This window comes from Trichomycterus rosablanca, chromosome 18 (assembly GCF_030014385.1).
Source record: "Trichomycterus rosablanca isolate fTriRos1 chromosome 18, fTriRos1.hap1, whole genome shotgun sequence".
In the NCBI taxonomy this organism is placed as follows: domain Eukaryota; kingdom Metazoa; phylum Chordata; class Actinopteri; order Siluriformes; family Trichomycteridae; genus Trichomycterus; species Trichomycterus rosablanca.
Window position 1 is genome coordinate 3,643,070 of NC_086005.1, and position 13,041 is coordinate 3,656,110.

The 13,041-nt window shown below is 36.0% G+C and overlaps 1 pseudogene; it reads right to left on the reverse strand.

The window, feature by feature from the left end:
- Positions 1–2,267: 2,267 nt before the first annotated feature.
- On the reverse strand, positions 2,268–9,241 carry LOC134332655 (up-regulator of cell proliferation-like; annotated as a pseudogene).
- Between the last annotated feature and the right edge of the window lie 3,800 nt (positions 9,242–13,041).

The following is a 13,041-nucleotide window of genomic DNA, read 5'->3' on the forward strand; positions in this document are numbered from 1 at the left end:
ATAATAATAAGTTAGCACAAAAATGTTTTGGCGTTCTTAATTATTTAAAATAAGTAAAAAATAAATTATTTAATGTATATGGATACACAATGATAATACAAACGGGAAGGGCCTCTGTTCCTATTGCTGCACATACTGCACCATGTTGGTTCCAGACTGTTAAAAAAGTAGCAAAAAGAGATAATAATGTTAGAAACTACGGTTAGAAACATTGGAAATAAATAATAATTTACTTTATATTATGGTTTAACGTATATAACTATTTTGACCACGCTCACAAACGTTTTCCTGAGGTAAATTCTTATCCCCACTGTAGCTAGCTAAGTAAGCTAACATTAACTAGCTTCTTAAATAGTTTTTAAGAGCATAGTTGGCTTTCATTATATTGACCACATACCATCATATTAAAATTAAAATAACTTAGCAAGCTTTTTTATTATCTTAGGTTAGTAAGCCAATAGGCAGGCAGGCAGCAAGCTGCAATTTCCATTCATTCCTGCACTGATATTTTATCTGTCGCTAATATTAACAACTTTATTATCTCCTGAGAACGTGAATTCATGACTCGAAGAGGCAAACTAAAAGTTTTAAGGAAATTAAACTAAACATGGGGTTATTAATATGTCAAATATCTATTTTATGAGCATGTAAAGTATTAAAATAAACTGGAAACACAACTCAAACATGCTGCTACAGCAGCAAACTACTGATGTTTCTGTGCTGTTGCCAGATTGCTAGTGTCAAAACGTATTTCAAAATCAAAAGTGATCCATCAAAATGCATGAAAAAACGCCCAAACATACTCATAAAAACATTATACTAATTAATTGCTGAAATCTTACAGATCACTAATCTTAAATTTAGTGACATTTGAAATAGTTTTATTTGCAATGGCGTGATCCCTTGAAACCTGCCAATTTCCCTGCAAGTTTAAAAGAAAATCCACCCAATCTGGCAACACAGACCTTTACAAATATCCTAACAGGATTTGCTAACCCAAGTGCTGGGTTGAGAAAATAATCTTATAGTTGGATTATTTAAGTGAGAAATAACCCAGCAAGGTAACCCAACTGCCTCAACTCAGCGTTTGGGTAGAAAAAACAACCCAGCATTTTTTTGAGTGTGGCGGCGACCTGTCTGCGAGTGAAAATAAGGACACAAATCATGTAGTGTGAACTAGGCAATATGTGTTTTTAGGCAAAATGACAGTCCCAGGTTAAAGAGCATTAAGCATGTTTATTTTATTTCTGTTCAAAAGCAAACGTGTTTATACTTTGATTAAATTGCTTTTGCCAAATCATCATTCATGCTACAACATTGATATATCATTTCAAATACAGACACAGAAAATGTACTTCCTAAACATGCATTAAACATGAAGCTACACTACAGTATATTGATATTCCTTAATGAATATTCTTTTTTTCTTTTAGAGGATAAACTGCATATGATAAACCACAATCAGTACAACTGTTACCAAGAAAAGAACATCAACAGTATAGAACTACTCACATTAAAGAACAACAACAACAACAAAGAAATAAATCTAATACACAATGATTATAATAATTATCATTCTTATCTTTTAAGTACAAAGTAGAATAAGAATTAAACATTGTTTATGGTTAAACATGTTAATAAATCAATCCACAACCATTCAAGTAAATCAATAAAGATGCTGTTAATAAATGGTGCATTTAATTAGACTATGAATAAAACAGGATAAACAAGTTGGAAATTTTAAACAGATAGAAAAGGAGAGCTGCATCAGGATAGGCATCTGGTGTAGAACCACATTACAAGAGTGGTCAAAAACATTTTAGTTTTTAAGTGGTTACAAAGAAACTACAAAACTTTTCTTTTACTTCCTAATATTACATCTTATCTATTCATTCATCCATCCACATCCTACATTTAGGAAAAAAATAGCAAAGAGCTTGTGCCAGCATAGTCTAAACAGCTGGACGAACCAGGCTCCAATTCATCTGAAATGTGTTTAAACTTGTCCCATAATTTCTTTATAAACCCTTTGTGCACAGAGGCACTGTCGTGTTAAAAAGGCCTCAGTTCACTTCTGTAAATGATGAGTGTTGCTGAAACACTTGAACGCAATAACTAGGTGAGATATCTGCGTACTTTTGATCATATCATGTACATATTATGTGCATGTGTGTCTTAACTTGACTTTAATTGTATGTTTATTAAGCACTTTTTATAGTCACTGCAGTCCTGGGAGACTTTTAAGAAAAATGTTGAGAATTTAGGGTTTATTTAAAACTAAAAGACTCTTTCAGACTCATTTTAGCTTGTTCCTTTGTGATGTTGTTCCAGGCTGGTGGAATATCTGCAGGGTTTGCTTTATACTTTTTAGCAAACTGCTGATTGAAATGCATCAGCACATATTTCCAGTAGTTTGAGGCAGCGATGCTCGGGTCTGCAGCGATGCGCCAGTCAGGAAATTTTTCTTGATATTTCTTGTAAGGATGATACTCATAATTGGTCTCCAGGCATTTGAAGCTTGATTCACTGTTCACTGAAGTGGAACAAATATCAGTGACTAATTTCTCAGAGCCCTCAAACCTGTAATGACCGAGTCCTTCAGATCTGTGTGCTGATGTAAAGTGTTCCTTGTGGGCTTCTCCACCTGCCTCACATGGTGCTTTGCAGAAGGGACACTGTTTCCCACAGCCGAACACACGTTTAAACAGCTCATCCTGTGGTTTGATTCTAAGTTTACCCAGTTTGCGGTGAATGTCTTCCTGCTTTAACTTGGCCACCAATGGCGCTTCCATTTCCATCACAGACTGTGTTAGCCAATGAGCAAATTGTTCCTGATTTGCAATATTCAAAGCCATGACGGCTTCCAAAGCATCATGTGGAATGACAAGTGTTCCTCCCAGTTCTCTACAGACAGCCTGGATAAATTCCTTTATGTTTCCTTGTTTCTTTGTATCATCTTGTGTTTTTCTAATGGCCTGGTTTATTTCCCTGACAGCCTGTTTGAGATGAAGCTCTTCTAGCTCAAAAAGTTTCAGCCCTTTTGAGAATTTGTTCCTTATTTCACTTAATATCCATCTTTTGACAAAATCCTCATATGAACAGATGTAGCTCACATAGTTCTCAAAAACTTCTTTTTCCAGAAGTTCTAGTAAAATAGAGTACTGAAAAAATGCACGAGTGCTGAACTTAGATGCATTGTCTCCTTGAAGCATTGTGTCAATTATATCTAGACCCAGTTTGTCATTGATGAATTTCTCGACTGCTGGTCCCAGGCACAGTTTTGTGAACTCTTCAGCTTTTCTTTGACACTGATCACGATTATGGAACAGATCCTTGAAATCATCACAGTATTTGTCTTTGAACTTCTCAAGGCATCGATGTGGGTCATTTTCTTGAAGAAAATGTTCATGCATGAGCTGGAACTCTCTGGCAGATGTTGCACAAATGTGTGATTTCAGAGAGATCTCAAACTTTTCTGAAAATGTCAAATCCTTGCCTAAAGTCAGTTTGTCATCAATTATGTGCATAATCTCCTGAATGTAGGTGTCATGGTAATCTGATCTTTTCTCTTTTTTGTTAGTAACTGACTGGCTACACGCTTTAATGATGCTGTCAGCCAGCTCTTGTAGTTTTTTCATGTACTCAGTCCTGTACACTAAATTGACCAATTTCCCTACACGATCATCCGGAGTAACTTTGAAGTCCTTGATGCCATGAGTATTCAGTGTAACTTCATTCAACATTTGAGAGACTGAGCTTCCTCTTTTGTCCATGTTTAATCTTAACACTTTCATCACACTGTCAAATATGTTTCTTCTCTCCAAGCCCTTAAATGACAGCTCATTTAGAGTTTTCTTCCACATGTTATCAAAGACCGTGTTAAGCTGATCGTCAGATATAGTGTTTAAACTTCGATTTTTCCTGACATCCTCCAGAAGATGTAGCACTTCCATTTCCATTTTGTCAGTGTATGTTTTCTTGATGTTGTCTAGTTAGTTTTTTGCTGTTTTGATCTCAATAAGTGCCACCACTTCATTCTTTACTGAGTTCTCTATTTCTCTTCTGAGAGATTTTGCACTGTTTTCAAACTCTGCTCTGTGCTTCTCCACAAGATTGACATGACCCTCAGTTTGCTCAAAGTATTTAGACAACTTTTCCAAAACTGTCTTCTCCAATTCAGTAAGCTTAGAGGAGGCATCTTGTATTAAATCACTTTGTAGTTGTTGCAGATTTGACTTGCCAGGTTGCGATTGCATAATTTTAAAATTTGACACTTTGGTTTCAGCATCGGTCAACCACTTGTACATGTCCTTCTTGAAAGACCATTCCCATTTATTGAATTCTGTGCACAGCTTTATGTATGCATCAGCTACCAAGCTGTTCCTGAAGCTGAATATGAAATTTTCATGTTTCACTGCAGTCCATAAACTTGTTGTCCACTCCAAAAACTCTGTTATGTCATTTGTTTGCATTTTGCTTTGTCCAAGAAAGTTAATCAAGTCCTTTTTGAAGTCGTAAACAGCCTCAGAATAACCAGTGCTGACCGATGCCATTGGTGGATTACCATGCCACAATCCTGGTATGTAGAAGTTACATGTCTCTGGATCATACTCCATTACATCAGTAAACTTCTTGTAATCTTCCTTGTTTTCCATTTTAGCTGCTGCCTGCGTCATCTCATTTAGCTGATCTAGCAGAAGCTTCCTGTCTGTCATGTTTTTGTCATGAGCTGAGACATCTGCAACATTTTGATGTACAAACACACACTTGGGCTTTTTCCCCACTTCCTTCATTCTGAGGAATGCATGGACTACGATCTGCAGAATGTCTTTCATTTCAGCACAGTTCTCCATGGCAATGTTGGTGATGGTAATGTCACTCAGGCCAACAACAAGCGTGGCTAGTTCATTATCGTGCTCATAGCTTTCAACAAGTTGAGCTAGCTCAGGCGATTTTAGCCCTTCGGTATCAATGATCAGTAAATAATCACAGTTCAGTTCTTCTCTGAACTTATCTGAGACTTTGATCAACAACATAAAAGCGCCTCTCGTGCAGCGTCCACTACTGACTGCAAACTGAACACCAAACATGGTGTTTAGTAGGGTAGACTTCCCTGTGCTTTGGACACCTAATACAGTCACGACCTTGATCCTGTTCTTAGGTTTTACTAAAATATTCAGCTGTTGCAGCACAGCACTCACCCATCTTACAGGAATGTTTGAAGCATCTCCATCAACCAGTTCAATTGGAAAGCCGTCCATTAGCAGTTCAGCACACAGTTTGGGTAACTGTAGCATTTGGCGTCGTGATTCAGATTCTTCTGGAAGAGAGACAGCAGCTTCATACAGCTGACCAATTTCTCTCAAGAAGTGCTTGATTCCCAAAGAACTGCTTGAGATCATTTTATCAACTGATGCAATCTTCTCCTTGTTTTCAGAAGACTTCTGACATATCTCTTTATATTCTTGTCTTAGCTCTGAAAGCTTCCTGCGGGACAGGTTGTCCAGATTCATCCTCATCCATTTCAAGAAGTATGACCTTTCAGACCTCTCAGAATTTGACAGTGCAGATATAAAGCAGTTCATGGCTTCTGACATTTCATAGCTTCTCTGTTGCTTCCTGAGTTTCTGCTGTTCTAGTTGAAGTTCAGATTTATAGTACTCAATATTCTTCTCTCCAGCTTTCTTAAGTCTACATTCTTCTTTTTCTAATTTGGCCAATTTTTTAAAAATTTCACCTTGCAATGGGAGCTGTTTTTCTTTAAAATCCACTGTGTCTCGTATAATGCTTGTGATTGCCTCTGCATTTTTTCTGGCTTTCTGGATCTCTTCGCTGTCTTCATCAATCACAATTTTGAGCTCATGTGCAACTTCGACCATCTTTTCCAGCTGCACAGTCACAGGGTTGTTTGAAACAATATTTCTCACTAAAGTACAAAGTTTCTCCACAAAATCAGCATCACTTGGTTTGGTCTTTAGTATGATATTGCTTTTTTCAATGTTAAGGAAGGCAGCTGCATCTATCACACCATTTAATTGGAAGGTTTTGCTTTTAGCATTACCCACCAAAAACAATTGAGCTGTTTCATTGTTGCTGAGTATCTGATAGTCTGAGTCCAAATTGTCAAAGAAAACAAAAACAGCAGTGGAGATTTTGCTAAGAAATGAGTACTGAGTTTCAAACATCTTGATGTCACCTCTCAGGTTGGCAACGGCCACAGGTTTTGGAAAGATGTCAATGTTTTTATTGCCACACGGCAAGTACCAGCTAATCTCCACCAAGCCATCTGATATTGTTTTTGGAATGTCCCCACAGTCCATGTTGTAATTTATAAAGATGTCATGATATTGCTGTGGGTTACTGAGCATCTTGTTCAGAATTTGGGATTTGGATATGCTGCAGTCACCAAATCTTACAAAAGACACTAATGGGAGGTCATAGAGAACAATGCTTTCTTCCACAAAGCCTTTAGGATCAAGTAAAGAGTGCGGTCTAAACTTCTTCACAATGTCTCTAAGGGCCCAAGCCATGAGTGTGCTTTGTTGTGTATCACAGTGTGGAAGAAGCAGTGGCACAGAGAACTGACACATAGACATTTTTAAGGCTAACTCTTGTTGAAGGAAACTGTCTGAGCAATGAAAGAGAGCCGTTATAATATCTAAAGGATGTACTTTGTTACTCATGTCCTGGCCCAGATTTTCCAGATTACTGTCTAAACTGTCTAAACTTAAAAAACCTTGACTGGTATCTTCAGCACATTTAACACTTCTTGCAGTTACATTTACCATCATAAGTTTTTTGAGAAGAAGCCGTGGTAAATCTGATAGTGACTTTGCTGGGCTGTCTGTCACTGTGCTTTCGTCTATCAGTAACAAATCACTTAGGGAGAGTTTAGCTGTGTAGTGCTGCATCATTCCCACATCCTGAAGGAACTGCTCAAGCTTGGTTACTGTTTAAAGAAATTATACATAAAAAGGTTTAGTCGAAATATACAAACCCTATTTTTATTTTGGACATTTAATAAAATGCAGCACAAAGAAGAACATGTGATTCTCTTTATTTAACTGGCTGTTACTGTTAATGTTACTACTTTTACTTTTACTGTACTGTTACTACTTTTATGTATAAATACATTTAAATTTTAATGCCAGGAACACTTAAAAAAAAGTTGGGACAGAGGCATGTTTAGCACTGTGTTCATTCATCTTTTTTTATTAATGACACTTTTTAATGCTTAATGCCTAGTTCACACTACACGATTTTTGCCCTGATTTTCGCTCGGCGGCTGGTCGGCGCTAGATTTGCCGGCTCGGGAGCAACTCGGCGTTTGCTCGGCGAACAAAACTCGGCTTTCAATCGCTATGTGTGAACTACCCAACAACTCGATCCGACCGGCTCGCCGAGCGCTCGGCGACTGGATCGAGTTTTCTAGCATGTCAGATATCTGATCTGAGATGTGCGACTGGGAATGAGTGACATGTCGAACAGCCAATGAGAACGCAGGATACAGTGTGGGGGGAAACGCAGAAGAGGAGTGTAAACAGGTGGGACAGGGGCGTAATATAGTTTATATCAGAATACATCAGCACACACACAAGTTTTACAGTATTTCTGATTTGATCATCCTCTACAAAACATAATACCCACGCTGCATTGCAAAATTATTAATTAACCTCCAACTTACTATAGAACAATCCATACTGTTCGTGTTGCCAAATCCACTCAGATTCATTTATTTTTCCTCCTTGGTTTTACGTTGCACATCAGCGCACAAACACTTTGATCTCTCGCCACTTGTTGACGTGCATTTTTGGACGTGGTATCATTAAACCCCTCGCCACTTCTCACGTGTGTTTTTGTAAAAAAAAGAAAAAGAAAAAAAAAGGGAGACCAGAGAAGCTCGCCTGCGATTCCAGTTGGTGATAGATGGTGTAGTGTGAAACCCCCTATCGCCGATCAGTCGTGTAGTGTGACACCAACTTGAAAGAGATCCTGTCGTGTAGTGTGAACTGTACAGCGACCTGACCACTTGGAAAGTCGTGTAGTGTGAACTTGGCATTAGGTACTGAGGACACTAACTGTTGTAGTTTTGCAAGTTGAATTGTTCTCCAATTTTGCTTGATTTGAGACTTCAGCTGCTCAACAGTCCGTGGTCACTGCTGTCTGATTCTCCTCTTCGTGCTGTACAAAATATGTTCACTAGGAGACAAATCTGGACTTTAGGCAAGCCAGTCAAGCAAACACACTCTGTGTACAGCTTTCTCTTGATGTAATAGAGTTCTACGCTGCGTTTCTTGCAGTGACAGACTGTAATGACTCCTGAGCCCATGTGGCTATATTTATTATAGTAGCATGAAGGTTTCTTATGCAGTGCTGTCTGAGGGCTCAAAGATCATGCACATTCAGTAGTGGTTTCCGACCTTCCCCTGCGTTGATGAGTTTTCTCCACGTTTCCTAATTCTTTTACATTGTTATATACAGTGCATGGGAAAAATAAATTCCTTGCCATCATGTTGAGAAATTTTATTTTTCAACTGATTGACAGCTATCTCATGAGGTTTGCTACAAAGTGGTGAGCTACAGTTTCATCATTGCTTGCAAAGACTAAACCTTTGGTGGATCCTCCTTTTATATCCAATTATGATTCCCTCACCTTTTACCAACTTACCTGATTATTGTGATATATTTCAAAATGAAATTAAATGTTTCACAATTTTTTTTTTGAGTTTTTGCAGTCATCAAATTCTATCTGTGCTTATATTCACAAAGTACAATAAATTAATCAGTAAAAAAGTAGAAATATTTAATTTTTGTCAGTTAAATAAAGATTCAAAATATATAACAAATTACATGTTTTCTTTTTATTGCATTTTACTAAATGTCCCAACTTTTGGAAACTTTACTTTTAAGGTTCAGCCGAAAATATACCCCAGGCAAATATATACCCCAGTGGGGGTGTCACAGATATAAATACTAATAAATAGTAATACTACATAAATTGTAATACTCACAAGTCTGTGCACATATCTCAGCTGGATTGCTTCTGCTGCCACTTTCAAGTTCTGTAATAATCTGGAAGGAATACTTTGTTCCTGGAGTCAGGTCATTGACCACAATATTGGTAGTTGTTGATTCCTTTTCTTGAACAATTGTACCATCATGTCTACAGACCACATGATACTTCATCTTTGATGAATTCGGTGCCTCACTCACAAGAACAACTGATGTGCTATCAACATGATGAAATTTTGATATGTTGTTTGGAATCTTCCATGAAAGCTCAACAAATATAGTCCCAATTGAATGCACTGAGATATCACATGGTGTAGGAATATCTGCTAATAATAAAGAAAAAGGAATTAAAATGAATGAAACAGCTTTATTTGTGTCTGAATGTGCTTTTCTAGGCTAAATATAAGTAACAAATAAATTTAGATATTTTATGAGATACATGAATGTGACTGGTACCTTCTGTTTCCTTTTGCTGATTATATTCAGCAGATTGTTCTTCAGAAACAAGTAAATTATCAGGTTTTCTAAACTGTGTAAAAATAAATATGTAACAAAAATGGAGAGGGTTTAATAAGCATACACAATTTAATACAAAAATCTTAATCTACACAAGAAGAGCTATAGAACCTTATAATTAATGCTTACCTTTTCCTCTGAAGACTCCATTTTCAGTGTAAAATCATAAAATTTTAATTACATTTTACTTAACCCTGTAGATTTCATAAAAATAAAAACACAATTACCATTATTATATTATTACAGCAACGTATTTGTTTCATTATAGGAATAATCATAAGGTTTTTTGTTATACCTCTTCTAACAGGTTTTAGTCTGAGAGAAAAAATTAACATGATCTGAATTTTATTTATTTATAAATAAATATTTATTTTATTTATTTTTTGAAATTTGTAAACAATATGGCCACCATATGCCAACCAATTCTGATATGATATTTAACTGTTACAGCGATGCAAGGAAGCAAACAGGATGCAGATCACAGTTTATTTAAAAGATCAGACAGATTTACAATCAAGGGTAGATCCAAAGACAAGGCCAAAAACAAGGTTGATCAATGTGCAAACAGGACAAACAAGACAATGTTCGTTGTCGAAATACAAGGCTGTGTTCCAAGAACATGGTCAAGATCTAACAAAGCTGTGGTCAGGAACAAAGTAATGCTCAATGCTGTGGAAACAAACAGGGACTAAAGAAGAAAGCGTGGAAAAAGGCACAGGACTATCACATTAACATAAAAGAAGAACTGAAAATGGGTGTACAAATCAAAACGACACCTAAATGGGTGGAAAAAGAAAACAGGGTTCGGACAGTGCGGGTTTGGACAATAAGTCTTTGATGTGAAAAAGTTGTGAAACCTTTTTTCAGACAAATAATAGAAAGAGTTTAGTTTACATTATTGTTGCTAGAAGGTGGTGCAACATCCACAAGAGTAATACAGGTCTTGTATTTTTGTCCATTAAAATAAGTAAAATTATGCTTTACAAAATGTGTTGTATTTTCATTCAGGTTTTCTTTGTGTAATGTATATAATTTATTAAAATTATTTTGTGTAAAAGGTAACTAGAAAAAGTGAACTTGCATGAGCAAAAAATAATGAGTGAGTAGGGTTAGTGAGAAAAACTGATATTGTGGAGATACAGCACTGTGAAAAAGTATTTGCTTCCTTTACAATTTGTTACACATATATGTTTCAGATTATAAAACTGCTTTCTATATTAGACAACACAAAATGCTAAAGAGATTCAAATCTTGTTCTTCTTTCGGCTGTTCCCGTTAGGGGTCACCACAGTGGATCATTCGTCTTGCCCTGTCCTGAGCATCCTCCTCTGTCACCCCAAACACCTTTATGCCTCTGAAGTTGCTGAAGCTGTGCACAACACCCTTATTCTTAAAATTGAAATCTAGTTAAAAACTCCTAGAGTTGGAAGTTGTTTAGTGTGAACTTTACAACGATCTGAACAATTTTTAAAGTCGTGTAGTGTGAACTTAGCATTAGTTGTTCCACTACATTTAGCTCAGCCACTGATCCAGTTTTTTAAACCAAACTCAATCAACTAAGTAGTGTGTCACTTTAGAACCAACACAACTACAAGTACACTCGTTAATGCACACTATAGTAAGCGATTTGGGACGCAGCCTCTTCCTGTTAATCTGTTTCGCTCACATTAGAAAGACAACGTATTACTTTTCCCTTTCAACAACAAAAAAAAATACATTATGTAATGATAATACATCAAGTGACGAAAGAATCGGTGGAAAATTATCTCAGTAAAAGTGTCAATTTTGTTTTAAAAATGTACTGAAATGAAGGTGAAAGTTTACTTAACCTACCCCGACATGAATTTAGGTAAAATAACGTTACTATACACATAAAAACAAGCATAAAAAACCTCGAAACATGGGTTGTGATAATTTAACACTAAATATTGAAGATTTTCATTCATTGATTCATTCAGTGTCTGTTTTACCTCCGCTTTATCAAAATCAGGGTCGCGGTGGGTCCAATTCACTGGGCAAAAGGTAGGAAACACCCTGGGCAGGTCACCAGTCACACACACACACACACACACACACACATTATATTAAAGATTTGTTTTAGTTAATAGTTTTAGTTAATGTTTTAGTTAATTGTATTAATAGACAGTTATAATAAAGTCTTGACAATCTAAGGAGTCAGAACTCAAAGTAAAATAATCTATATAATCAAGCACTTCAAAGAAAAACAAGTCTACAGAATAAGTTATTTTAGTTTGTAAGACTACTTACTCTTCTGCTGCAAAGGAAGAGCTTAGACTTAGACTACCTGCACCTGCATCAGCTGACTCACTGATCTACAGCAGCGTTTATAAAGGCGGAAAGTTGGACTGTACCAAATCATCAGGAAAAGTGAATTATGTTATTTGCTCACAATATATTTTTCTTTTTTCTGGTGCTGTGGTGTATATTTATTTGTTGTGTTTGTTGGCTCTTTGGTGTGTTTAAACCGTATATATTTTGCAGAACGTAATAATAAATGATTTGTTATGTCTATGTTCTAAAAATAGGTCCACTGCACCTTGATAAACAAGAAATGCTGCAGTAACAAGAAAACGAAACTTAAAACAAGGCATAACAAATTTACAAACAATTGCAAAAAGATTAGGACAGTAAAATGCAAGTGAAAACAGAAAGCGGTGATTTGTAAATAAAATTAATTGTGCAGGTTACAGGCTAAAACGAATATTACAACAGATGTCATTTTTAGCTCCTAATTCACAACACACTGCGAAAATTTTAGGACATGTACTTCTGAGAAGTTTCTAGAATGATGAAGAACTTGACACATGTAAACAGGTGAATAAGTAACCGGAGAGACTGCCATGCTTGGGTACTAAAGGAAAGGCTTACTCCTTTAACAACAAGCCTAGGCCAGGTTTTGCTACTTTGCAGAAAAACACTTCAGAAAATAAACAGCTTCAGAAGGTTTCTCAAAGTTTGGTTGAACGGAATATTGGGAATTCCCCATCTACAGTTCATGACATTATTTTAAGAGAATCAAGATAAAGATATATGTATGTAAATTTAATAGTGAAATAACCATACTTATTGACATCATTTATGTAAAATGCATTAAATGTTCAGTGGGTGTCACTACATTTAAAAGCAAATAATGCTATGCTGAATATTATTCACTATTATGTCAGTGTCATGAACTCAAGAGTTAGGTATTCGGGCATATAACCAAAAAGGGAGTGTAACTAATGAAACTAAATTTTGTTTTCAAACTGTCTTAAGAATTAAACGTATTTATTTATAAACAGGAATCTCTTTATGTCTGTGTAGGCATCTGACTGAATAATAAACTTCATTAAAATTATATTTGCTTCCATATGTTTAAAGGTATTAGGAATTTAAAATGTATTCTACTGAAATTACAAAGAAGCTGTATTCTGAATACTACTTTAACAACATCTTAGGTCGATTAAAAGTACTTTATTTTTGCAGTTTTTAAAATGTATTCTAAATAATTAC